The sequence below is a fragment of the Panulirus ornatus genome, chromosome 55 (assembly GCF_036320965.1).
Source record: "Panulirus ornatus isolate Po-2019 chromosome 55, ASM3632096v1, whole genome shotgun sequence".
In the NCBI taxonomy this organism is placed as follows: Eukaryota; Metazoa; Arthropoda; class Malacostraca; order Decapoda; family Palinuridae; genus Panulirus; species Panulirus ornatus.
In genome coordinates, this window is record NC_092278.1 from 35,353,573 (window position 1) to 35,377,592 (window position 24,020).

A 24,020-nucleotide genomic window follows, 5' to 3' on the forward strand; every position below is an offset into this window, starting at 1 on the left:
CAACTTTTGATATCCCGTATTTTGCTATAGAGCAGCAGAAACATGATATACCACCGAAGAATATATATATATATATATATATATATATATATATATATATATATATATATATATATATATATATATATATATATATATATATATATATATTTCCCCGTGGAAATACTCGAGTGCTCTACTAAGGATCTTAGGAACACACCTGAGGATTTCCTTCAGTAAATCGACACATTTCAGTGGATCCATCCCACACCCCACACTTTCCTCCCCCACGAACCCGTCCAGTTTTTTTTAGCTGCGGGACGCCACCGTCTGCTGTCTGTCCCGACCCAACACGGGAGATTATGACATTGTTCAATGGTGGATTTCATGTGTTCCAAGTGTAGGGTGACCTGCTCACAGCAAAATGAGGTGTTCCTGCACAGATGAGACGACGTTATACGACACATGAGTGTAACACGCAGGAGTGTACCAGGCGAGGCTGGATGGAATGGTTTACGTAGGCCCGTGTGGGGTCCGCGGCCTCCAACAGCCTGATTGAGCAGAAGAGACCGATAGGGCAGATGGAGGGGTAGTAAACCTCCTGAAACTATAGTAAGGTATACGTAAGGTAAGGTATGGTCCCCTGTAGGGAGTAGAAGACCTTCCGGTAAACTCTGCAAGGTATACTTGGTGGGTCAAGTAAGGTCCCATATCCCGCTGTGGAGGTAGAAGAACTCCGGAACCATCGTAAAGTATGCGGAAAGTATACAATAATATACTTTGGCAGCAATAAACGGGAGTTTAAAAAAAAAGAATTGCTTTCTATTCAGTGTTGTTCAATGTAATGCTGGTGTAGCACTGCTCAGGGAGAATATCCCGTTAACAGAAATCACTCAAAAGGTCACTGAACGGTGGTTAGCTCCTGGCCCAGTGCCTTCGCCAGAGTGGCACTGCCGAGCCACTGAGGACTACAGGTTTATGTGGTGAGTTATTAACATACCTCACCACTCCCCTCCTTCTTACCCTTAAGCGCGACGGTACTATCCTTACTCAAGACGGTACCCGATCCTTGAGCAAAACGGTACGATCCTTGAGCACGACGGCACGATCCTTGAGCACGACGGTACGATCCTTGAGCACGTCGCTACGATCCTTACGCAAGACGGTACCCGATCCTTGAGCACAACGGTACGATTCTTGAGCACGACGGTACGATTCTTGAGCACGACGGTACGATTCTTGAGCACGACGGTGCGATTCTTAAGCACGACGGTACGATTCTTGAGCACGACGGTACGATTCTTGAGCACGACGCTACGATTCTTGAGCACGACGGTACGATTCTTGAGCACGTCGCTACGATTCTTGAGCACGACGGTACGATTCTTGAGCACGTCGCTACGATCCTTGAGCACGACGGTACGATTCTTGAGCACGTCGCTACGATTCTTGAGCACGACGGTACGATTCTTGAGCACGACGGTACGATTCTTGAGCACGACGGTACGATTCTTGAGCACGATGGTACGATTCTTGAGCACGTCGGTACGATTCTTGAGCACGACGGTACGATTCTTAAGCACGACGGTACGATTCTTAAGCACGACGGTACGATTCTTGAGCACGACGGTACGATCCTTGAGCACAACGGTACGATTCTTGAGCACGACGGTACGATTCTTGAGCACGACGGTACGATTCTTGAGCACGACGGTACGATTCTTGAGCACGACGGTACGATTCTTGAGCACGACGGTACGATTCTTGAGAACGACGGTACGATTCTTGAGCACGACGGTACGATTCTTGAGCACGACGGTACGATTCTTGAGCACAACGGTACGATTCTTGAGCACGACGGTACGATTCTTGAGCACGATGGTACGATTCTTGAGCACGTAGTACGACCATTAGCTATGTTGGCCTGGCCTTTGACCACGCAATGCTAGACCATCATACCCTAGCCTCGTATCGCCCTACTCAAGGATCGAACCATCGTACCCAAGGGTCGTACCACCGTACTCAAGGATCGAAATCATAACACTTAAGAGACGTGCCATCGTGTTTGAGGGTCGTACCGTCGTGCACAATGGGTTACGGTAGTTAGCTGGGGTGGTGTTTCAATATAATCCTTACGGTGGGTATGAAAGACCCTGGTCAGTTCTACTTCGCTGGGATGAGGTAGCGTCCGCCTGGGAGACCTGGTAGGAAAGGGGAGCCTCATTCGCTTCCTCCTCCACCTCCTCCTCCTTAGACACTGGAGTACTCGGGTGGTGTGATCCTCCCCCTGAGATGTGACACTCCCTCTGTCATCAACACCAACATATCACCCCCTCATGTTCTTGCCACTCCTTAACTTCACCACTACAGCCACAACCGTACCGCCAACACTCACCTCCCTCTATCACCAACATCATCGTTTACAATCGCTAGTCACCACCACCATAACTCCCCCTCTTCCATTTTACGCCACCACCACCTTTAAGACCCCAAAGCACCAACACCTGTCACCACCATCGTCACTGCCACCCATCATCACAGTGACCCTTATCACCACCACAACTCAACAAGGGGAGGGGATGGTCCCCTCAGACCTGTGAAAGCATCACACTCCAGAAACAGTGTCATTGTCTCCGAGGGAAGACAGACAGACCTTCACATGTATCCGGCCCCGTGATATAACGCGGCCCCCGGGTCCCTGTGTATTGTGTCTCGGTGTAGGGAAAGACGTGTATATATATGGTGGTCCCCCAGTATTGTGATCTGTATGTTTTGAGTATGACCTTAATAATGATAATAATAATAATAATGATAAAATTATCATTATTATTATTATTATTATTATAATTATAATTATTATTATTATTATTATTATTACTACTGTTATTAATATCAACATTTTATTGAATCATGCACCACAAATGACTGAAGATGTTCAGAAAATATAAACAACATAAATACTGGAGTTAGGAAAATGGGAAGAGGGGTTCAACGAACAGCCTCGAAGGCAGACACAAAAAGGAATTCAAAAAGCAACCGAACACTGGGTCCTTTTCGAAGCTGTTTGTGACGTAGGATGGGTCCTTTTCGAAGCTGTTTGTGACGTAGGAAGATATCAGAAACTCAGGTTAGTGTGGTAAAGTTAGCAGGCATATTATGAAACATTTGTCCAGTGGTTGGGTAAGGGCCGTTTGTGAAGCGGTCTTTCCAGCGTCGGTTTGGTGCCGTACTTCAACACGGGGACGAGGGATCTCAGGATGACAGGAAATGACGGTGACGGGGGTGAACGTGCAATTATCTTGTTCCTTTCAACTTTCGCATGGGACCATCCAGGTGATGGCTGGAGTGCAGTCAGGAGGGCCAGTGTATGGAGACTCTCTCGATAAGGGACAGTAAAGAAAGACCATATAGGTCGTCTTGCGTATCCCCTCTACGCACCTGGAGGAGCTACCTGCCCCCCCATCGTGTGGTGGGTAAGGAGGACCACATCAGATGGGGAAGGGATGCTTTCGGGTTCACGTACGAAGAGTATCCAGCGTCTTCAGTCAAGGACGACAATTAAGATGGATGTGCTCTGGCTTCCCGTCGTCCACGACCCTGAGAAGTGTTTGGGCGGACTGACAGACATGGAAGAACGGGGAGGAGGAAGGGTGGGTGGGTCTGGGGGTCTAAAACAGTGAGACAGTAGAGGTTCGAGGTATGGTTTATAACGAGGCTGACGTACATCTCTAGGGGGGTCTTGGTTTTGGTGGGCGATGACTTGGTTGGCGATGATCCAGTTCCGGAGGCCCCACTCTTTTTTTTTTCTCTCCACCTCCCCCAAGGGTGATCTATAGGGCACTGTAGTCCGTGTGTGTGTGTGCGTGTGTGTGGGAAGGAAGGAAGGAAGGGGGCGCGAGCTATCGTTAGTGTTTCTTACCACTGGTTGAGAATCGTCGACTTGTTTCACATCGAGAGAGAGAGAGAGAGAGAGAGAGAGAGAGAGAGAGAGAGAGAGAGAGAGAGAGAGAGAGAGAGAGAGAGAGAGAGAAGCAGCAGCAGCATCCACCAGGAGCATCAGATTTATGATAAGGACGAGGGAGGGAGGAGGATGAGGATGCTGCTGCCCCGTCCCACGCGTGCTGCCTGTGGTGATACCTCCCTTGAGGAGAACTGCAGGGACCGGAAGATGAAACTTCACAACCCAAGGTTTTCCCTCCCTCTCATGTTTTTGTCTCCGGGGTTATGCTATGGATGACTAGATCGATAGGTTAGTTTTTTTTTTTCTTTCTTCTTTCATGTCGGTACTTGCGAGTGCCACGAAGGCCTTGCCCTTTTTCCGACAGCGCGGTGGCTAAAAGTCCACCAGGAAGCTGAGGAAAGGTAGTAGGGGGTGGTAGGAGGAGGTCTTCCCACTCCCAGATCGCCTGGTGGTTGAGGGCTTGTGGAACGTGTAGTACCGGCCAGTGGAACACGAAGCTCTCTCAGGGTAGGCTGATGGGGGAGGCTGGGGATCGGGGGTGGTGTGCAACGGGTCGTACCTAGCTGTGGGGACTGTAGGCCTCTGTACTGGCGAGTCACAGTTTTAAGTCTTCCCATCAGCGAGTGGGACATGATGATGGATCGAGAGAAGCGTCAATGATGAAGCAGAGTGGTATGGTTAACTCATGGGGGGGGAAGGATACTTCCTACAGTTCCATACACAAGACAGTGCCTGTTGTGGACCACTTTAACCCCATGTGTTCGGTAGGTAATTACCCATATGTTCAGTGTAGGCGCGGGGGAGGGAGGGCGTTCTATACTTGTGGGGGTCCCATCTCAAAATCATCATCATCCAACCTTCTCACCTTCTGCATACTATCAGCATTCACAGTGCCATCACGTCACCTTGGTTCGTACAATTGTATTTAAATCAAAAGAACTTCTTTTACGTCTTTTCCAACGCGTTTCTCCTTTTTTTTTTTCTTCTTTTTTGCTGTGGTCTCTGGTGGTGGTTGATCTGTCTTCGCATATTTCGAAGAACTGTTCTCTGACGACATCGTCAAACTGGTTCAGTAACTTGGAAAGGTTATCATCAAGTCGACACTTGCTCTTGTCTCTCCCAAGAATGACCATATTCGTGGCCTCTAACCTCTCATTGTTTGGAGCGGCTCCAGTGTGTGTGTGTGTGTGTTAGTGGTCGGTAACCCTCTGTTGGTTCAACATGGCTTAGCGGTGCCAGGACTGTAGCCTCCCTACGTACCTTCTGAAATTCAATTTCGTTATCGCCTGCAGCTATCCACACACACACACACACACACACTGTGAGGTCCGCCTTCCACAGTCTCCTCCTCTACCTCCACACCATCCACCCACCCACCTGTGGGCCTCGTGTGGTAATCGTATTTCTCCACACCTCCACCTTTCGTCTCGACTCTCTCGCATGCCTGGTGTTTGCCGGGACACTCTTCACACCGTCTTACGGTGAGAGGAAATGGCGTCTACTGTAGCGACAATGAAAGCCAAAGCAGCGGTAAAGAATTCCACAGCCGATGTAGGAAGCACCTCCGTGTGATACTCTACCCTTGAGGGAATGGAGGTAGTTGCATGAAGGGGGAGGGAAGGGACGTTCGGGCACAAAACTGCGGATGGGGAGATCCCTTTTTCCTCATGAGAAAGTACTCCAAACTTCTGAAACTGTACGACCAGTTTGCCCTCATGAACGTGGAAGCGGAGATGCTGTTCATTACCGGGCAAATAAGTCCCAAGATCCTTACCATTCAACCATGATTTTGGAGATAGACGATGATACAGTTGGAGGACCTGTGCGAGTTGCATGCTACACAAGGGTACACTCACCTGGTGTTAGCTGGTGAAGGGCAGAGGGTGTTGACACGTCAGGTGGTAGGTAGCGTAGCTAGGTACACTCAGGGTGGGTCTCGTCCTGCCAACCATGTGGAGTGGGACAGGTGAGTGCGTGTGGTGTACAACGTGCATATCCTTATCTTGCATTGGTCCTCTTCTCAGAGCCATCGGGACCTGCAGTGATACACCATAAATGAATTATTGGTATGATCATCAAATTCTGGGAGGAAGCAAACAAACAAACAATAGGACGCGAGAAAATTTATATATATATATATATATATATATATATATATATATATATATATATATATATATATATATATAGGAAAAACATATAATTGTAACCAATGATACGGTCCATTGTTGACAGTGTTACCCACTTCTGCCACTGTCACGCGATCTTGCCTGTGTTACCCACAACTGTCACTGTTACCCACTGTTGCCACTGTTACCCACTCTTGCCACCGTCACTCCCTCCTACTGTGTTAACTTATCCTCTTCACGCCATCACCCGTCATACCTCTGTCGCCCGTCGCTTCATCAATTATACATGAATTTTCTAACTGGTAAAAACCATTATTTCATTCCGACAGCCAACATGCCGACATGTATACCCAAGCAGCTACGGCTTTCGGATGGGAAGGCATGTCCCCGGCCTTAGAAATCAAAGGGTTTTTATCAGAGACTCAGAAACCAAAGGGGTCTTGCCAAAGACTTAGGAACCAAAGGGGTCTTCCAGATACTTGGAAACCAAAGGAGTCTAACCAGACTTAGAAAGTGAAAGGGTCTTCCAAACACTTAGAAACCAACCAAAGGGGTCTTCCAGAGACTTAGAAACCAACAATAAGAGGTTCTTCAAGAGACTTAGAAACCAACGATAGGGGTCTTCCAGAGACTTAGAAACCAACGATAGGGGTCTTCCAGAGACTTAGAAACCAACGATAGGGGTCTTCCAGAGACTTAGAAACCAACGATAGGGGTCTTCCAGAGCCTTAGAAACCAACGATAAGGGGGGTCTTCCAGAGACTTAGAAACCAACGATAAGGGTCTTCCAGAGACTCGGAAAACAAAGGGTCCTTCCAGAGGCTCTTGGAGTCCTTTTAATTTCATTCCACTCGTTCCCCGTCGTCCGACGACTGCCAAGCAAAGCTATTGCCTGAGTCGGGTGATCAAACCCCTTCCGTAAGACGCCATCACCGCACCTGTGAAAGTAGTAATCAAACGCCTTCCAGCCACGAAAGAAGCTTGAAGAACCGACGACTCGATCTGACTCTTATTGAGTCAACCTCTCTCGTATCGACCTGACACTCTTATTAGAGTCAACCTCTCGTAAGAGAAACGATCGTTTCTCACTTGTCAAACACCATTCGTGAGATGTGGTATGGAGGTATGGACGGCACTAAAGCCATTAGATTGTCTTATGGCGTTTAGTGAAGTGCACATCATCGTCCACTGCCTCCAGTGTTGAAGTGATGCGTGGAACCATCTAACACACCCTTCGTGTCAGTAGGTTGTAGACAGCAGCCGCCCCGGGAAGTACTACTACTACTACTACTACTACTACTACTACTACCCCTCCTAAATTAGCAGTGTTGAACTGATGCCTAGAATCATCCTCACACCCCCCTCCGTGTCGGGACTGCTGATCGCACAACATACACTACACTTACCCTTCCTTCTTTCTTTTTATCCTATCGTCACACTTAACTCTCATCCCCTTCGTATCGTATAATTTACTAATATTCTTAATTCTTCTGGTTTTTTTCCATCCCTCGTTTATAAAAGGCCTGACACACCCCCACACCTATTTCCTCTGTCCGAGACTGGTGTCTCAGTGGTCAAATATACTCGTAATTTCCCGTCGTACTGTATTTTCTGGGTCGCAGTACTACCCGACTAAGGTGGAATCTGGTAGTAGAGGGAAGGCTCCCCAGCCTCCGCCAGCAGGAGCGGCCAAAGGAGCAAATCTTGACGCACAATGGAGTAATTTCGTTGGCTATTTTTGGTGCGTGTTGGTACCAGGTGAGGCTCGAGCTGCCATCGCCAAGGTCCTACAACCTCCCTGGGCGTCACGTAAGGTCCTACAACCTCCCTGGGCGTCACGTAAGGTCCTACAACCTCCCTGGGCGTCACGTAAGGTCCTACAACCTCCCTGGGCGTCACGTAAGGTCCTACAACCTCCCTGGGCGTCACGTAAGGTCCTACAACCTCCCTGGGCGTCACGTAAGGTCCTACAACCTCCCTGGGCGTCACGTAAGGTCCTACAACCTCCCTGGGCGTCACGTAAGGTCCTACAACCTCCCTGGGCGTCACGTAAGGTCCTACAACCTCCCTGGGCGTCACGTAAGGTCCTACAACCTCCCTGGGCGTCACGTAAGGTCCTACAACCTCCCTGGGCGTCACGTAAGGTCCTACAACCTCCCTGGGCGTCACGTAAGGTCCTACAACCTCCCTGGGCGTCACGTAAGGTCCTACAACCTCCCTGGGCGTCACGTAAGGTCCTACAACCTCCCTGGGCGTCACGTAAGGTCCTACAACCTCCCTGGGCGTCACGTAAGGTCCTACAACCTCCCTGGGCGTCACGTAAGGTCCTACAACCTCCCTGGGCGTCACGTAAGGTCCTACAACCTCCCTGGGCGTCACGTAAGGTCCTACAACCTCCCTGGGCGTCACGTAAGGTCCTACAACCTCCCTGGGCGTCACGTAAGGTCCTACAACCTCCCTGGGCGTCACGTAAGGTCCTACAACCTCCCTGGGCGTCACGTAAGGTCCTACAACCTCCCTGGGCGTCACGTAAGGTCCTACAACCTCCCTGGGCGTCACGTAAGGTCCTACAACCTCCCTGGGCGTCACGTAAGGTCCTACAACCTCCCTGGGCGTCACGTAAGGTCCTACAACCTCCCTGGGCGTCACGTAAGGTCCTACAACCTCCCTGGGCGTCACGTAAGGTCCTACAACCTCCCTGGGCGTCACGTAAGGTCCTACAACCTCCCTGGGCGTCACGTAAGGTCCTACAACCTCCCTGGGCGTCACGTAAGGTCCTACAACCTCCCTGGGCGTCACGTAAGGTCCTACAACCTCCCTGGGCGTCACGTAAGGTCCTACAACCTCCCTGGGCGTCACGTAAGGTCCTACAACCTCCCTGGGCGTCACGTAAGGTCCTACAACCTCCCTGGGCGTCACGTAAGGTCCTACAACCTCCCTGGGCGTCACGTAAGGTCCTACAACCTCCCTGGGCGTCACGTAAGGTCCTACAACCTCCCTGGGCGTCACGTAAGGTCCTACAACCTCCCTGGGCGTCACGTAAGGTCCTACAACCTCCCTGGGCGTCACGTAAGGTCCTACAACCTCCCTGGGCGTCACGTAAGGTCCTACAACCTCCCTGGGCGTCACGTAAGGTCCTACAACCTCCCTGGGCGTCACGTAAGGTCCTACAACCTCCCTGGGCGTCACGTAAGGTCCTACAACCTCCCTGGGCGTCACGTAAGGTCCTACAACCTCCCTGGGCGTCACGTAAGGTCCTACAACCTCCCTGGGCGTCACGTAAGGTCCTACAACCTCCCTGGGCGTCACGTAAGGTCCTACAACCTCCCTGGGCGTCACGTAAGGTCCTACAACCTCCCTGGGCGTCACGTAAGGTCCTACAACCTCCCTGGGCGTCACGTAAGGTCCTACAACCTCCCTGGGCGTCACGTAAGGTCCTACAACCTCCCTGGGCGTCACGTAAGGTCCTACAACCTCCCTGGGCGTCACGTAAGGTCCTACAACCTCCCTGGGCGTCACGTAAGGTCCTACAACCTCCCTGGGCGTCACGTAAGGTCCTACAACCTCCCTGGGCGTCACGTAAGGTCCTACAACCTCCCTGGGCGTCACGTAAGGTCCTACAACCTCCCTGGGCGTCACGTAAGGTCCTACAACCTCCCTGGGCGTCACGTAAGGTCCTACAACCTCCCTGGGCGTCACGTAAGGTCCTACAACCTCCCTGGGCGTCACGTAAGGTCCTACAACCTCCCTGGGCGTCACGTAAGGTCCTACAACCTCCCTGGGCGTCACGTAAGGTCCTACAACCTCCCTGGGCGTCACGTAAGGTCCTACAACCTCCCTGGGCGTCACGTAAGGTCCTACAACCTCCCTGGGCGTCACGTAAGGTCCTACAACCTCCCTGGGCGTCACGTAAGGTCCTACAACCTCCCTGGGCGTCACGTAAGGTCCTACAACCTCCCTGGGCGTCACGTAAGGTCCTACAACCTCCCTGGGCGTCACGTAAGGTCCTACAACCTCCCTGGGCGTCACGTAAGGTCCTACAACCTCCCTGGGCGTCACGTAAGGTCCTACAACCTCCCTGGGCGTCACGTAAGGTCCTACAACCTCCCTGGGCGTCACGTAAGGTCCTACAACCTCCCTGGGCGTCACGTAAGGTCCTACAACCTCCCTGGGCGTCACGTAAGGTCCTACAACCTCCCTGGGCGTCACGTAAGGTCCTACAACCTCCCTGGGCGTCACGTAAGGTCCTACAACCTCCCTGGGCGTCACGTAAGGTCCTACAACCTCCCTGGGCGTCACGTAAGGTCCTACAACCTCCCTGGGCGTCACGTAAGGTCCTACAACCTCCCTGGGCGTCACGTAAGGTCCTACAACCTCCCTGGGCGTCACGTAAGGTCCTACAACCTCCCTGGGCGTCACGTAAGGTCCTACAACCTCCCTGGGCGTCACGTAAGGTCCTACAACCTCCCTGGGCGTCACGTAAGGTCCTACAACCTCCCTGGGCGTCACGTAAGGTCCTACAACCTCCCTGGGCGTCACGTAAGGTCCTACAACCTCCCTGGGCGTCACGTAAGGTCCTACAACCTCCCTGGGCGTCACGTAAGGTCCTACAACCTCCCTGGGCGTCACGTAAGGTCCTACAACCTCCCTGGGCGTCACGTAAGGTCCTACAACCTCCCTGGGCGTCACGTAAGGTCCTACAACCTCCCTGGGCGTCACGTAAGGTCCTACAACCTCCCTGGGCGTCACGTAAGGTCCTACAACCTCCCTGGGCGTCACGTAAGGTCCTACAACCTCCCTGGGCGTCACGTAAGGTCCTACAACCTCCCTGGGCGTCACGTAAGGTCCTACAACCTCCCTGGGCGTCACGTAAGGTCCTACAACCTCCCTGGGCGTCACGTAAGGTCCTACAACCTCCCTGGGCGTCACGTAAGGTCCTACAACCTCCCTGGGCGTCACGTAAGGTCCTACAACCTCCCTGGGCGTCACGTAAGGTCCTACAACCTCCCTGGGCGTCACGTAAGGTCCTACAACCTCCCTGGGCGTCACGTAAGGTCCTACAACCTCCCTGGGCGTCACGTAAGGTCCTACAACCTCCCTGGGCGTCACGTAAGGTCCTACAACCTCCCTGGGCGTCACGTAAGGTCCTACAACCTCCCTGGGCGTCACGTAAGGTCCTACAACCTCCCTGGGCGTCACGTAAGGTCCTACAACCTCCCTGGGCGTCACGTAAGGTCCTACAACCTCCCTGGGCGTCACGTAAGGTCCTACAACCTCCCTGGGCGTCACGTAAGGTCCTACAACCTCCCTGGGCGTCACGTAAGGTCCTACAACCTCCCTGGGCGTCACGTAAGGTCCTACAACCTCCCTGGGCGTCACGTAAGGTCCTACAACCTCCCTGGGCGTCACGTAAGGTCCTACAACCTCCCTGGGCGTCACGTAAGGTCCTACAACCTCCCTGGGCGTCACGTAAGGTCCTACAACCTCCCTGGGCGTCACGTAAGGTCCTACAACCTCCCTGGGCGTCACGTAAGGTCCTACAACCTCCCTGGGCGTCACGTAAGGTCCTACAACCTCCCTGGGCGTCACGTAAGGTCCTACAACCTCCCTGGGCGTCACGTAAGGTCCTACAACCTCCCTGGGCGTCACGTAAGGTCCTACAACCTCCCTGGGCGTCACGTAAGGTCCTACAACCTCCCTGGGCGTCACGTAAGGTCCTACAACCTCCCTGGGCGTCACGTAAGGTCCTACAACCTCCCTGGGCGTCACGTAAGGTCCTACAACCTCCCTGGGCGTCACGTAAGGTCCTACAACCTCCCTGGGCGTCACGTAAGGTCCTACAACCTCCCTGGGCGTCACGTAAGGTCCTACAACCTCCCTGGGCGTCACGTAAGGTCCTACAACCTCCCTGGGCGTCACGTAAGGTCCTACAACCTCCCTGGGCGTCACGTAAGGTCCTACAACCTCCCCGGGCGTCACGTAAGGTCCTTCAACCTCCCTACGTGTCACGTATGGTCCCACAACCTCCCCGAAGTATGCCGTCTGGCCATAAGATATTACAGGGAAATATATGTGTTCCCTCGACATACGCCTTTGATTGAGTCCGGGATTCGATCGAACCTGGGCCCGTGAGATCAGTGGGTCGCAGCGTTAACCACCTCTCCACGAGGGAGGTTCGTGTGTGTGTGTGTCAATCAGAAAACATCTTGCCAAAACCAACAAATACCTTATAATATATGGGAAAGCCAGATAACAGAAGACCTGATATTATTTGACGAGGGTATTTGATACTGAACAGTACATGGGAAAGCCAGATAACAGAAGACCTTATGGTCTATGACGGGGTTATCTGCTGAAGGACAATACATGGGAAAGCCAGATAACAGAAGACTTGATGGCCTATGACAGAGTTATCTGCAGGAGGACAGTACATGGGGAAGCCAGATAACAGAAGACCCGATGGTCTATGACTGAGATTATCAGCTGGAGGACAGTACTAGTATCCTACACTCCTCATCCATACTGACGGAGACAAGATAGCACAGCAAAGGGCTGGCTCCTTTCACCCTATTCCACTCCCTGTGTGGGGCCTACACCACCGTCGCCCCCTCCCTCAGGACAGACTGACGTATATATAAAAAAAATAGATATATATCGAATATAACAACTCAAAAGAAGTTTGTTTGAAGGTGTTCGTTAGTAAGCGCACGGCCACCCAAACCAAAACAGACATAAAAGCCAACCATTTTTTTTTTATGTACAGATGTCTATTGACGTGAGGAATTATTTTTTTCCCCAAAAAATTTTTTTATTATATTATTTTTTTTTTATCAAAGACAGAACCTCCTTTTATACCTACGTTCGTTAAATCATTTAATAGGTTATCTCGGTTCGCGGACCGTCCCGCCCGCCTCTTGTGAAGTGCACGGGAAGGATATACATAACGCTGCTGGGCTGTCGAGGGTTGTCACCCGATCAGCTGACGTACCGAGAGAGAGAGAGAGAGAGAGAGAGAGAGAGAGAGAGAGAGAGAGAGAGAGAGAGAGAGAGAGAGAGGCACCCAACCCGTGTCCTGAATGCGAGTTGCTGGTATAAACTATTATATATTTTGTTCTATTTTTTTTCCCTTCTACTATCTTTTTGTCTTTTTTTTTTTACTATCTTCTTGTCGAGTGAAATTCATGTAACACCCTACGTTGGAATTCCGTGTCCATCCAGGCGCACAAAGTGGCATGTGTATACACTGTAAAAATGACAGCGATTGCCTTGTTTCTCCGGCGCCATTAAGTATCACACTCCAAAGGAAGTTCTTCTTCACAAAACCATCATCGGGCTTATTTTTCCATACTTGATCGCAGTTTCCCGCGTTAGCGAGGTACCGCCACGAACAGACGAAGAAAGGCTTCTTCATTCGCTCATATCCTTTCTTTAGCTTTTATGTGCAGTGCAGCGAAACCACAGCCCCATATTCACAACCAGGGCCCACAGACTTTTCTATGGTTTCCCCAGGCTGCTTTATATACCCCGGTTCACTCCAATGACCTAATGTCGCCCTATGTATACCATATCACTCCAATTCACTCGATCCCGTGCACGCCTTTCACCCTCTTGCATGTTCAAACTCCGAACACTAAAAATTTTATTCGCTCCATCCATCAGTCTTCAATTTGGTCTCCCCCAACTCCTTGTCCCATCCACTTCTGACATGTATATCGTCTCTGTCAACCTCTCCTCACTCATTCTCTCCTAACGTCTTAACTATATAGTTTGTAAAGAGCCATAACAGACAGTAGCAAAGCGAAATACGCAAGACTTTAACAACTGCGTGTTCACTAACGCCATGAGCACGACAGTACTGCCCTTGGGCACGACAGTACAACCCTTGAGCACGACGATATGACCCTTGAGCACGACGGTACTACCCTTAAGCACGACGATATGACCCTTGAGGGTCGGGGTCAAAGGCCAGGCTGCCGTACCCAAGGGGTCGTACCATCGTGTTGAAGGAGTTAACAGAGTCCTTAGTCTCCTTGTCATCCTGTGCCGTTGTGCTGCGCCACTGTTGCCCGTTACAGTTTCGTCCTCCTGTTCACTGTTACTCCTTCCCCTGCTGTATGTCCTCCCTTGTATCGTCACTGTTACCGGCTCTCTTTCCGTTGTTGCAGACGTCAGCGAGTTCCCTCCAGCGACGGAGTCTCAAACGCGCTGCTGTTAAAACCTCGCCTTCTTCTATTACGCTGGCTCGTCGGGGAGGAGGTCGGTCGGTTCTCGCCACGAACTCTTTGACTGCAGAGTATGTACAGCTTCATCTTGTTGTCCCCTGTGTGATGATAATATATGCTCTCTCTCTCTCTCTCTCTCTCTCTCTCTCTCTCTCTCTCTCTCTCTCTCTCTCTCTCTCTCTCTCTCTTACCCAGTGTGTCGAAACGACGAACATATATCTTCTCGTCGTGGAGGCCAAAGGTGTCGGACTTAAATGACTGCGTGCATGCAGTGTGGCCACGAGTGCTGCACCTTATCCATGTCTTGCTGATCAGATGGTATGACACAATGTTCCATTGTTCTGTGTGCGAGAGAGAGAGAGAGAGAGAGAGAGAGAGAGAGAGAGAGAGAGAGAGAGAGAGAGAGAGAGAGAGAGAGAGAGAGAGAGAGGTCGGCTCTTATCAACACTGCCTTCCACATGCCCCCACCGCTAGCCCCCACACCTCCTCCGTTAGTCCAGATGACTGGAAAGAGTTAAAAAAAAAAAAAAAAAGGGAGGCGTTGGGATCCTGTTTTAAGGGAGGGGCTGAAGGGGGAGGGAGAACAGATGTTAGTAAGAGAGGGGTTGTTGATTTGAGGAAGGTGGAGATGATGGTCAAGTGTTCAACTGGAGTGCCGTGTGCCATTGGGGGGGATCTCCCTGGACACTGTCGTGGAGGGCGGTCTTACCCTTCAGTACTGTCTCCTCTCCCCTTCGTCAGTGCCCCAGGGAGCGATCCTTTTATCTGGTATAATAGCGAAGGATGGTAGGTTCCTTCGTCATTATCGTGGTGGGCGTATTCTGCTCCTTCGTCAGTATCGTGGTGGGCGTGTTCTGCTACTTCGTCAGTATCGTGGTGGGCGTGTTTTGCTACTTCGTCAGTACCGTGGTGGGCGTGTTCTGCTCCTTCGTCAGTGTCATAGTGGGCGTGTTCTGCTCCTTCGTCAGTGTCATGGTGGGCGTGTTCTGTTCCCTCGTCAGTGTCAGTAGAAGCCCACCATATCCTGTAGCAGCACCTGCCTGCAGCAGTAGGGCGACAAGGGCCATGGCATACCTCGGGTGAGCAAGGCGAGCTGCAGTCGCCCCCTCACTCACTCACGAAGTGCTTACAGTACAAGATGATACACCACACCTCCTGCAGCTTGGGTCATCATCACCACCAGCATCACCTGTATATCAGTAACAACAACAACAACCAGACTGCCGGTCATAATTGACAACATCAACAACACCTCCAACAACAGCGCCACCTACAACAACAACACCACCTCCAACAACAACATGAACCACAAATGTGACCGGCATCGCCAACACTTAACATTTGCGCCACCACCGTCCCGAAACTCCTACTAACCACCACCTGTACGTAGCACTACCACCTCAACCACCACCACCACCACTACAAGCAGAAAGAAAAAAACAACATCTTACTAGAATTTCATCACTGAAGTTTCAGAGACAATTAGTTATTATCGGGTGAACAATCACCTCTTTGGACTTCCTCCGTTCCCACACAACTCACTCTTATGTGGCTCATTAATAATTCCAATGTGTCACGCTCCGTCCGGCAGCACATCATGTAGCGCCGCCACCGCCAACAACCGCACACACACACACACACACACACACACACAGTGCGAGGCAAGGTGAGGCGAGGCTCTCGTTGGAAGCAAAGTCCCTCCATCGAGGTGGACACACCACTCACTTGCGCGAGCGCGCACCCCCTCTTCGTCAGTCCTCGCCAAACCCCACCACCTTCTTGGAGATCGTACGATGGTACGGGCAACGTTCGTGCACGACGGTACGATCCTTCGAAAGAACGATGGTACAGCGCTGGAGTACGACAAAAGAGAAGTACGACGATATGATTTTCTGATACCACACTCCGACCCTCGGGGCATGGTGGTCTGGCCTCTGACCCTTGGACCTTAAGGGCTGCGGTTACCGTATCCAAGTCGTACCGACGTGCCAAACGGGCGCGTCCATCGTCCTCCAAAGGTCGTACCGTCGTGCTCACGGACTCCGTGTACGCCTGATCGTACCGTCGTGCACAAGAGGTCGTACCGTCGTGCTCACGGACTCCGTGTTTGCCTCATCGTACCGTCGTGCACAATAGGCCGTACCGTCGCGCTCAAAAAGGTCGTACCGTCGTGCACACACGGTCTCTTACCATTGCAATTCACAAGTCGTCCAGCCCTGCCCCACCAGGTCGTGAAGTCGTGCCTAACGAGGTCGTACCGTCGTTCTTAGTAAGGCTAAATCGAACGACCCCTATGCAGTCACCGTGGAACGAACACAGACAATACTACGCTAGGTATTGCATGTATCACATACTAACATATTTCCTACATTTCTCGTACGCAAAGAAAGGAAAAAAAAAAAAAAGTGGAAGCGACTCTCAGTGTGATTATATTTCTATGTTTTATAAAAATAAAACAAAGAAGGATTCTGAAAATCATGATGACCAGTTCCAGTAACTAAAAGTGTGATCAACATTGTTCTAAAAAACCACATGGGTGTACTTAAATTTTTTTCAAAAACCACACAGGGGTGTATTTAACATTGTTTAAAAGACACTCATTATATCACGTAAAGTTGGAACTCCAACGGTAGGTCATCAGTGTTAAAAAAAAAAATAAAGAAATAAAAACATTTGTACACAACAGATTAAAAAAAATCCTCCTTGAAGTTTGGCCATATATTTCGTCTGTTCCCAGGCGCTACCTCGCTGACGCGGGAAACAGCTTTAATAATAATAATAATAATAATAATAATAATAATAATAATAATAATAATAGTAATAATAATAATAATAAATTCTCCCTGGGGATAGGGGATTAAGAATACTTCCCACGTATTCCCTGCGTGTCGTAGAAGGCGACTAAAAGGGGAGGGAGCGGGGGGCTGGAAATCCTCCCCTCTCGTTTTTTTTTTTTCTTTAATTTTCCAAAAGAAGGAACAGAGGGGCCCAGGTGAGGATATTCCAAAAAAGGCCCAGTCCTCTGTTCTTAACGCTACCGCGCTAACGCGGGAAATGGCGAATAGTTTAAAAGAAAGAAAAAGAATAATAATAAATATATATATATATATCCGCAAGTGCTTAGTTTTTGTGGGCGGTGGCGCAAATGAGGAGACATGCGAGCAATCTTCTTGGTTCGAGCCATTTCCTCTTCACTCAGTACAGCAGCAGTACGTATGAGTGAGTGGTGTGGATACAGAGAGCAAAGACAGTCCACGGGGCTGGGCCTCAGTGACTTGAGTCTTATCACATGTCACCCTCTAACTCCCTCTCTCACACACAGATTCCTCCGGAAGCTTCCTCTCTGTTGGATAATTGCTCATATTTAAGGCCTCCTGGTCACTCGTATCCCAGTCTCATTACCTGACGCTTACTTGGATTACATCTTGTACATGTATCCAGTCATCGTACGAGTGTGTCCAGGTAAAGCTTTAGCGCAGATGCCACTGACTTGTAGCCCACCAAACTTTAAGCTGTGTTTCTTCTTGTGTCTTCGCCCTATGACCTTCTCTGACTTTCTGGGATGATGGGAGTCCAGTCCTCTAAAGGCAATCTGGCTTAAGTATGTAGATGATGTTCTCTGTGTCCGGCCAACAAGTGAGGATTTACAGACATTTCTGTCAAAATTTCCTGTGGCGCGAGAGACATTGCTTGTTATCATCATCTTCACATTTCTCGGAACACTGTTGCATCTGTATTCTAGATCTCTGCAGCAATGTCTTCATTTCTCCTGTTATTCTTCTTTCGTGAACCGTTGGACGTGAGTGAGATTAGTGTATTACGTATAGATTTATACAGGGAGGTAGCTTTACATTCATGGCCCCTCCGCCCACCATTGATCTTCCCTCCCATCCCTGCCATACATGCGATATGCACACGAAGAAGAGATCACACCTTAAACATCCAAGGCCCAAGACTCTTCAACACCTTGCCATCTACCGTCAGAAACAGCGTGGGGACGCACGGTAGAGAAGTTCAGGCGTGCACTGGACACCTACAAAGCTAACCATACCAGCCACACTGTATGAAGGCTATGTTGGGCCTGAGGGCTGCGGCTTCCAAAAGCTTGGTCGACCGAAAACCGACCGAATCCATCGGTCAGCCAGGGCCCAGCCCAGGCTATATGGGGGATAACAACCCCTTGAAGACTTCACCAGGGTATTCATCATGCTTTCCAGATTGTTCCAGTCCTGTGTTGCGTTTCATCCCTCTTTGCTTCACCCAGCTGGTTCCATGAGTCTTCCAGAACTCGTGTGACTGAGGGAATGCTTCCTCACGTCCCCGCTCTCGCCCAGCTTCCAATTATGTCCTCTTGTTCTGGACTTCTCCTCCAACTTCAAAAGACCCGTTCTATGCTCGCGTCGTTCATGGCCGCCTCTTAAGGTATCTAAATACGGCCATATTATCAACGTCTCTCCCTTTTTAACCCCCTTTATTTCATTAGAGTCGACACCTCGAGGCTTTCAATCCTTCCTTAGTAACTCATCATACTCCGGCCAGGCACCTTTCTTGTTGCGCTCCTCCGCGAGTTCTATGCAACTCCATTCCGATGAGGATGAATCTGCGTCGCCTGTACCATCCTCGGTACGTCTTAACTGTTCATGTCCTGCACGACGATTCTGACGCTGGCCAACATATACACATTGACTTCACTTGCTCCCCGCTGCCTCTCGCGTGGTCTACTGGTGACAAGTCTGGCACAATGTCGACTCTCCGCATCCCTTTTCAGAGTACGATTCGCACCTATTTTATTTTTTTTTTTTTCCTACAGTATCGTCCCCACCGTATGTTGCGTTCATTTCCAGCCATGTCTTCACGATTGCGCGTTTCCCACTGTTAAATTTCATGAGCAATATGTCTGACCGCATATGCCCAGGTTAGAGAGGCAGCCAGCCCAGGTTAGTAAGGCAGCCAGCCCAGGTTAGTAAGGCAGCCAGCCCAGGTTAGTGAGGCAGCCAGCCCAGGTTAGAGAGGCAGCCAGCCCAGGTTAGTGAGGCAGCCAGCCCAGGTTAGTGAGGCAGCCAGCCCAGGTGAGTAAGGCAGCCAGCCCAGGTTAGTAAGGCAGCCAGCCCAGGTTAGAGGCAGCCAGCCCAGGTTAGAGGCAGCCAGCCCAGGTTAGAGAGGCAGCCAGCCCAGGTTAGTAAGGCAGCCAGCCCAGGCTAGTGAGGCAGCCGGCCCAAGCTAGTACAGGCAGCCAGACCTAGCTAGTGAGGCAGCCGGCCCAAGCTATTACAGGCAGCCAGACCTAGCTAGTGAGGCAGCCGGCCCAAGCTAGTACAGGCAGCCAGACCTAGCTAGTGAGGCAGCCAGCCCAAGCTAGTGAGGCAGCCAGCCCAGGCTAGTGAGGCAGCCGGCCCAAGCTAGTACAGGCAGCTAGCCCAGGCTAGTGAGGCAGCCGGCCCAAGCTAGTACAGGCAGCCAGACCTAGCTAGTGAGGCAGCCGGCCCAAGCTAGTACAGGCAGCCAGACCTAGCTAGTGAGGCAGCCGGCCCAAGCTATTACAGGCAGCCAGACCTAGCTAGTGAGGCAGCCGGCCCAAGCTAGTACAGGCAGCCAGACCTAGCTAGTGAGGCAGCCGGCTCAGGCTAGTACGGGCAGCCAGACCTGGCTAGTGAGGCAACCAGCTTAGCCTAGTATAGGCAGCCCGACCGGGCTAGTGAGGCAGCTACACCTGACTAGTTGGGCAGCCAGAATTGGCTAGTGAGCCAGCCAGACCCAGGCTAGTGAGGCAGTCAGACCAGGCTAGTGAGTCAGCCAGCCTAGGCTAGTGAGGCGGCCAACCCTGGCTAGTGAGGGAGCTAGCCCAAGCTAGTGAGGGAGCCAGCCCAGGCTAGTGAGGCGGCCAGCCCAGGCTAGTGAGGAGGCCAGCCCAGGCTAGTGAGGCGGCCAGCCCAGGCTAGTGAGGCAGCCAGACCAGGCTAGTGAGGCAGCCAGCCCAGGCTAGTGTGACAGCCAGCCCAGGCTAGTGAGGCAGCCAGCCCAGGCTAGTAGTGTGGCAGCCAGCCCAGGCTAGTAGTGTGGCAGCCAGCCCAGGCTAGTAGTGTGGCAGCCAGCCCAGGCTAGTGAGGCAGCCAGCCCAGGCTAGTGAGGCAGCCAGCCCAAGCTAGTAGTGTGCCAGCCAGCCCAGGCTAGTAGTGTGCCAGCCAGCCCAGGCTAGTAGTGTGGCAGCCAGCCCAGGCTAGTGAGGCAGCCAGACCCAACCTAGTGAGGCAGTCAGACCCAGGCTAGTAGTGTGGCAGCCAGCCCAGGCTAGTGAGGCAGCCAGCCCAGGCTAGTGAGGCAGCCAGCCCAGGCTAGTGAGGGAGCCAGACCCAGGCTAGTGAGGCAGCCAGACCCAGGCTAGTGAGGCAGCCAGACCCAGGCTAGTGAGGCAGCCAGACCCAGGCTAGTGAGGCAGCCAGACCCAACCTAGTGAGGCAGCCAGACGCAACCTAGTGAGGCAGCCAGACCCAACCTAGTGAGGCAGCCAGACCCAGGCTAGTAGTGTGGCAGCCAGCCCAGGCTAGTGAAGCAGCCAGCCCAGGCTAGTGAGGCAGCCAGCCCAGGCTAGTGAGGCAGCCAGACCCAGGCTAGTAGAGGCAGCCAGACCCAACCTAGTGAGGCAGCCAGACCCAGGCTAGTGAGCCAGTCAGCCAAGCAGGTGTTATATATTAAAAGAAAAAAAGACAAAAAATAGAGAATTACGAAGAGTGGAGGGGGGAAAAAATATCATGATAGTTAGGAAGGTAAAGGAAAAAGCCGCGTTTCAGAACTGGACAGGTCACAGTTGTTGGGAAGGATACGAGATGAGGCGGGCCAGTCCAAGGCTGAGCGGTGCAAGGAAGGAGGCAGATACAAACAGCGGCCCATCCTGGAGTTTACGACCAACGGCTCCAACACCGTCATCACGTGACGCGATGATGCCTTACACCGCCAGCATTACGTGGCCTGGGTAAATATGGAAACGGGGGCGGAGAGAGGGAGGGGGGCTGCTACTCTAATGTAGTGGCCAGTTCGCGGGACTCTGGGTGGAGACCAAAGTAATATCTGTAGAAGAGAGAGAGAGAGAGAGAGAGAGAGAGAGAGAGAGAGAGAGAGAGAGAGAGAGAGAGAGAGAGAGAGAGAGAGAGAGAGAGAGATCCAACGGTGCCCGGCGTTAAGGCGAGCGGGTTAAATTTAGATGGCGGAAGTCGGCGAAGGATAATGAGGACGCTTGCTTTGCCCAGCCCAGTCTAGTGGGGTCCGGCCATTCCCGGCTGACGGGGCAGCGGAGGCTTAACTGACACTCAGCCGGACGGACGGATAGACAGACACAGACAGACAGAAAGACAGACAGAGAGATAGACGGACAGGACAGGCTGAGCTTGAAGAGGTAATGATGATCGGATCTTTAAGTCTAGTGATGCCTGGTGGTAGAGTGAGGTGATGGGTAGGTGAGGTTGCGGTACCCAGTCCAGGTTCTGGAGTGAGGTGATGGGTAGGTGAGGTTGCGGTAGCCAGTCCAGGTTCTGGAGTGAGGTGATGGGTAGGTGAGGTTGCGGTAGCCAGTCCAGGTTGTAGAGTGAGGTGATGGTGAGGTTGCGGTAGCCAGTCCAGGTTCTGGGGTGAGGTGAGGTGATGGGTAGGTGAGGTTGCGGTAGCCAGTCCAGGTTCTGGGGTGAGGTGATGGGAAGGTGAGGTTGCGGTAGCCAGTCCAGGTTCTGGGGTGAGGTGATGGGTAGGTGAGGTTGCGGTAGCCAGTCCAGGTTCCGAGGTGAGGTGAGGTGAGAGTAAGGGGAGGCCAGCAGCCTCAGTTAAGCAGGGAGGCGGGCGAGGCCGAGCGGGGCAGCTGCAGGCGGGTCCGTCCGGGCGACATGTCACGTTGGGTTTGAGGAGTGTGTGCGCGGCGGCGGTGGCGGTGGCGGCCATGTGATACCGAGGTTAGGGGAAAGTAGGGGAGCGTGGGTGGGGGGCGGACCGGGGGCCGAGGTCAGCTTCCTTTTCCACAGTGGTTGCTGCTTCCCTCCCCTCCCCTCCCCTTCCCTCCCTCCCTCCCTAGCCTCCATCATGGCCGCGGCACAGTGCGTGATGGACCTGGGAGGAGGGCTCAGCCGGCCGCAGGGAGGGAGACGGGAGGGTCCCCCTGGGCTGGCAGGCAGGCAGGACGTACGGCCTCTCCTGACAAGGTGGGGGGAGAGGTAGTAGGACTGGAGAAGGGGAAGGCTACCTTGTTGTTGAGCGGTGGGGAGGAGGGAGGGAAGAAGAGGAGGGAGGGAGGGAAGGAAAGGAAGGTTGGTTGTGGCGGGGAGGGGGAAGGTTTGGGTAAGCTTGGTGGTGGAGGGGGATTACCGCGTCACTCTGCTCCTCCTCCTGCCTTATTGTTAAGTCACCCGGGGACCAAGCCAGCTGGACACAAACGGACACCACCACCACCACCACCGCGGGAGGAGGAGGAGGAGGAGGAGGGGACGACATGTATGGACACACGTGACATGCTGCTGCTGCATCAGCCTTCCCTCCTCCCTCCTCCTCCAGCCTCCACATGGTCCACACATTCGGACAAACATGACTTGGCTGACCACACACACACTCACACACACGACGGAGGAAACACACCCCCACCCAACACACACACACCCCTCTTGTCTGATACCTACCGGCTGGCCCACCACGTCCGTCCAGCCCAACCCGACAAACTTGGTCCACTTTTGAGGAAGACGCCAGCAATTGGGTCCGCTGGGAGACACACACACACACACACACACACACACGACACTCTCTGCCTCGACCACCACACAGTGTACACACACCCGTACACCCCGAAAGGCAACACCCGTTGCAAAGGACCCCGTTGCAAAGGAACCGCGGTAAAAAAAAAAAAAAAGTTACTTGGGTAAAAAAAAAAATGCTTACCTTAGTTTTTGGGGACATGCCGAAAGGTAACAGTGGGACGGAAGAAGACGGAGTGTGGTGTAGATTAAGGGAACTAAGGCAACAGCTGCTTGCCTTGGTGTAGGGGCTTACCCCGAGGTAAGAGTAATAGATGGGAATAGACGCAGTGTGTTGGAGAATAGAGTCGGATAGATTGTCTATTTCATGGGAAGTAATACGTAGATGTGTAGGTGATTCTTGCTTGCTGTCTAAGTCTATTTGCTACAAGTACGACCGACACCTTTCGTAAGGACGACTGTAGGACCCTTGGGGACGACGCAACGGTACGACCCCTTGAGCACAACACGACACGACACTGAGGTACGATGTCCTGCTCACGGAGGTCGTACCGTTGCGACGCTCAAGAACTGGCCCGTCGGGGACTTGGATTGTACCGTCGAGCTCAAGGGTCGTACGTGCCATCGAGCTCAAGGGTCGCACGTACCGTCGAGCTCAAGGGTCGTACGTGCCATCGAGCTCAAGGGTCGCACGTACCGTCGAGCTCAAGGGTCGTACGTGCCATCGAGCTTAAGAGCCGTACGTACCGTCGAGCTTAAGGGTCGTACGCACCGTCGAGCTCAAGGGTCGTACGTACCGTCGAGCTCAAGGGTCGTACGTACCGTCGAGCTCAAGGGTCGTACCGTCGAGCTTAAGGGTCGTACGTCCCATCGAGGTCAAGGGTCGTACCGTCGAGCTTAAAGATCGTACGTACCGTCGAACTCAAGGGTCGTACCGTCGAGCTTAAAGATCGTACCTACCGTCGAGCTTAAAGATCGTACGTACCGTCGAACTCAAGGGTCG

General features: G+C 52.3%; 1 protein-coding gene and 1 long non-coding RNA gene across 26 annotated transcripts in view; one reads left to right on the forward strand and one right to left on the reverse strand.

The window, feature by feature from the left end:
- The window catches only part of LOC139765682 (uncharacterized), a 303,519-nt gene that overhangs the window by 218,286 nt on the left and 61,213 nt on the right, over positions 1-24,020 (reverse strand). For all 3 annotated transcript variants that reach the window (XR_011716730.1, XR_011716729.1, XR_011716731.1), the window contains exon 3: positions 5,797-5,976. This is a non-coding gene — a long non-coding RNA (uncharacterized lncRNA). The remainder of the gene's footprint in view (positions 1-5,796; positions 5,977-24,020) is intronic.
- The window catches only part of LOC139765677 (uncharacterized), a 135,644-nt gene that overhangs the window by 63,677 nt on the left and 47,947 nt on the right, over positions 1-24,020 (forward strand). For 8 of the 23 annotated variants that reach the window (XR_011716717.1, XR_011716714.1, XM_071693414.1 and 5 more), the window contains exon 2: positions 14,235-14,362. The exons of the other annotated variants lie outside the window; for them this stretch is intronic. The gene's annotated coding sequence lies outside the window, so the exon portion shown is untranslated. The remainder of the gene's footprint in view (positions 1-14,234; positions 14,363-24,020) is intronic. 23 annotated transcript variants of the gene reach the window in all.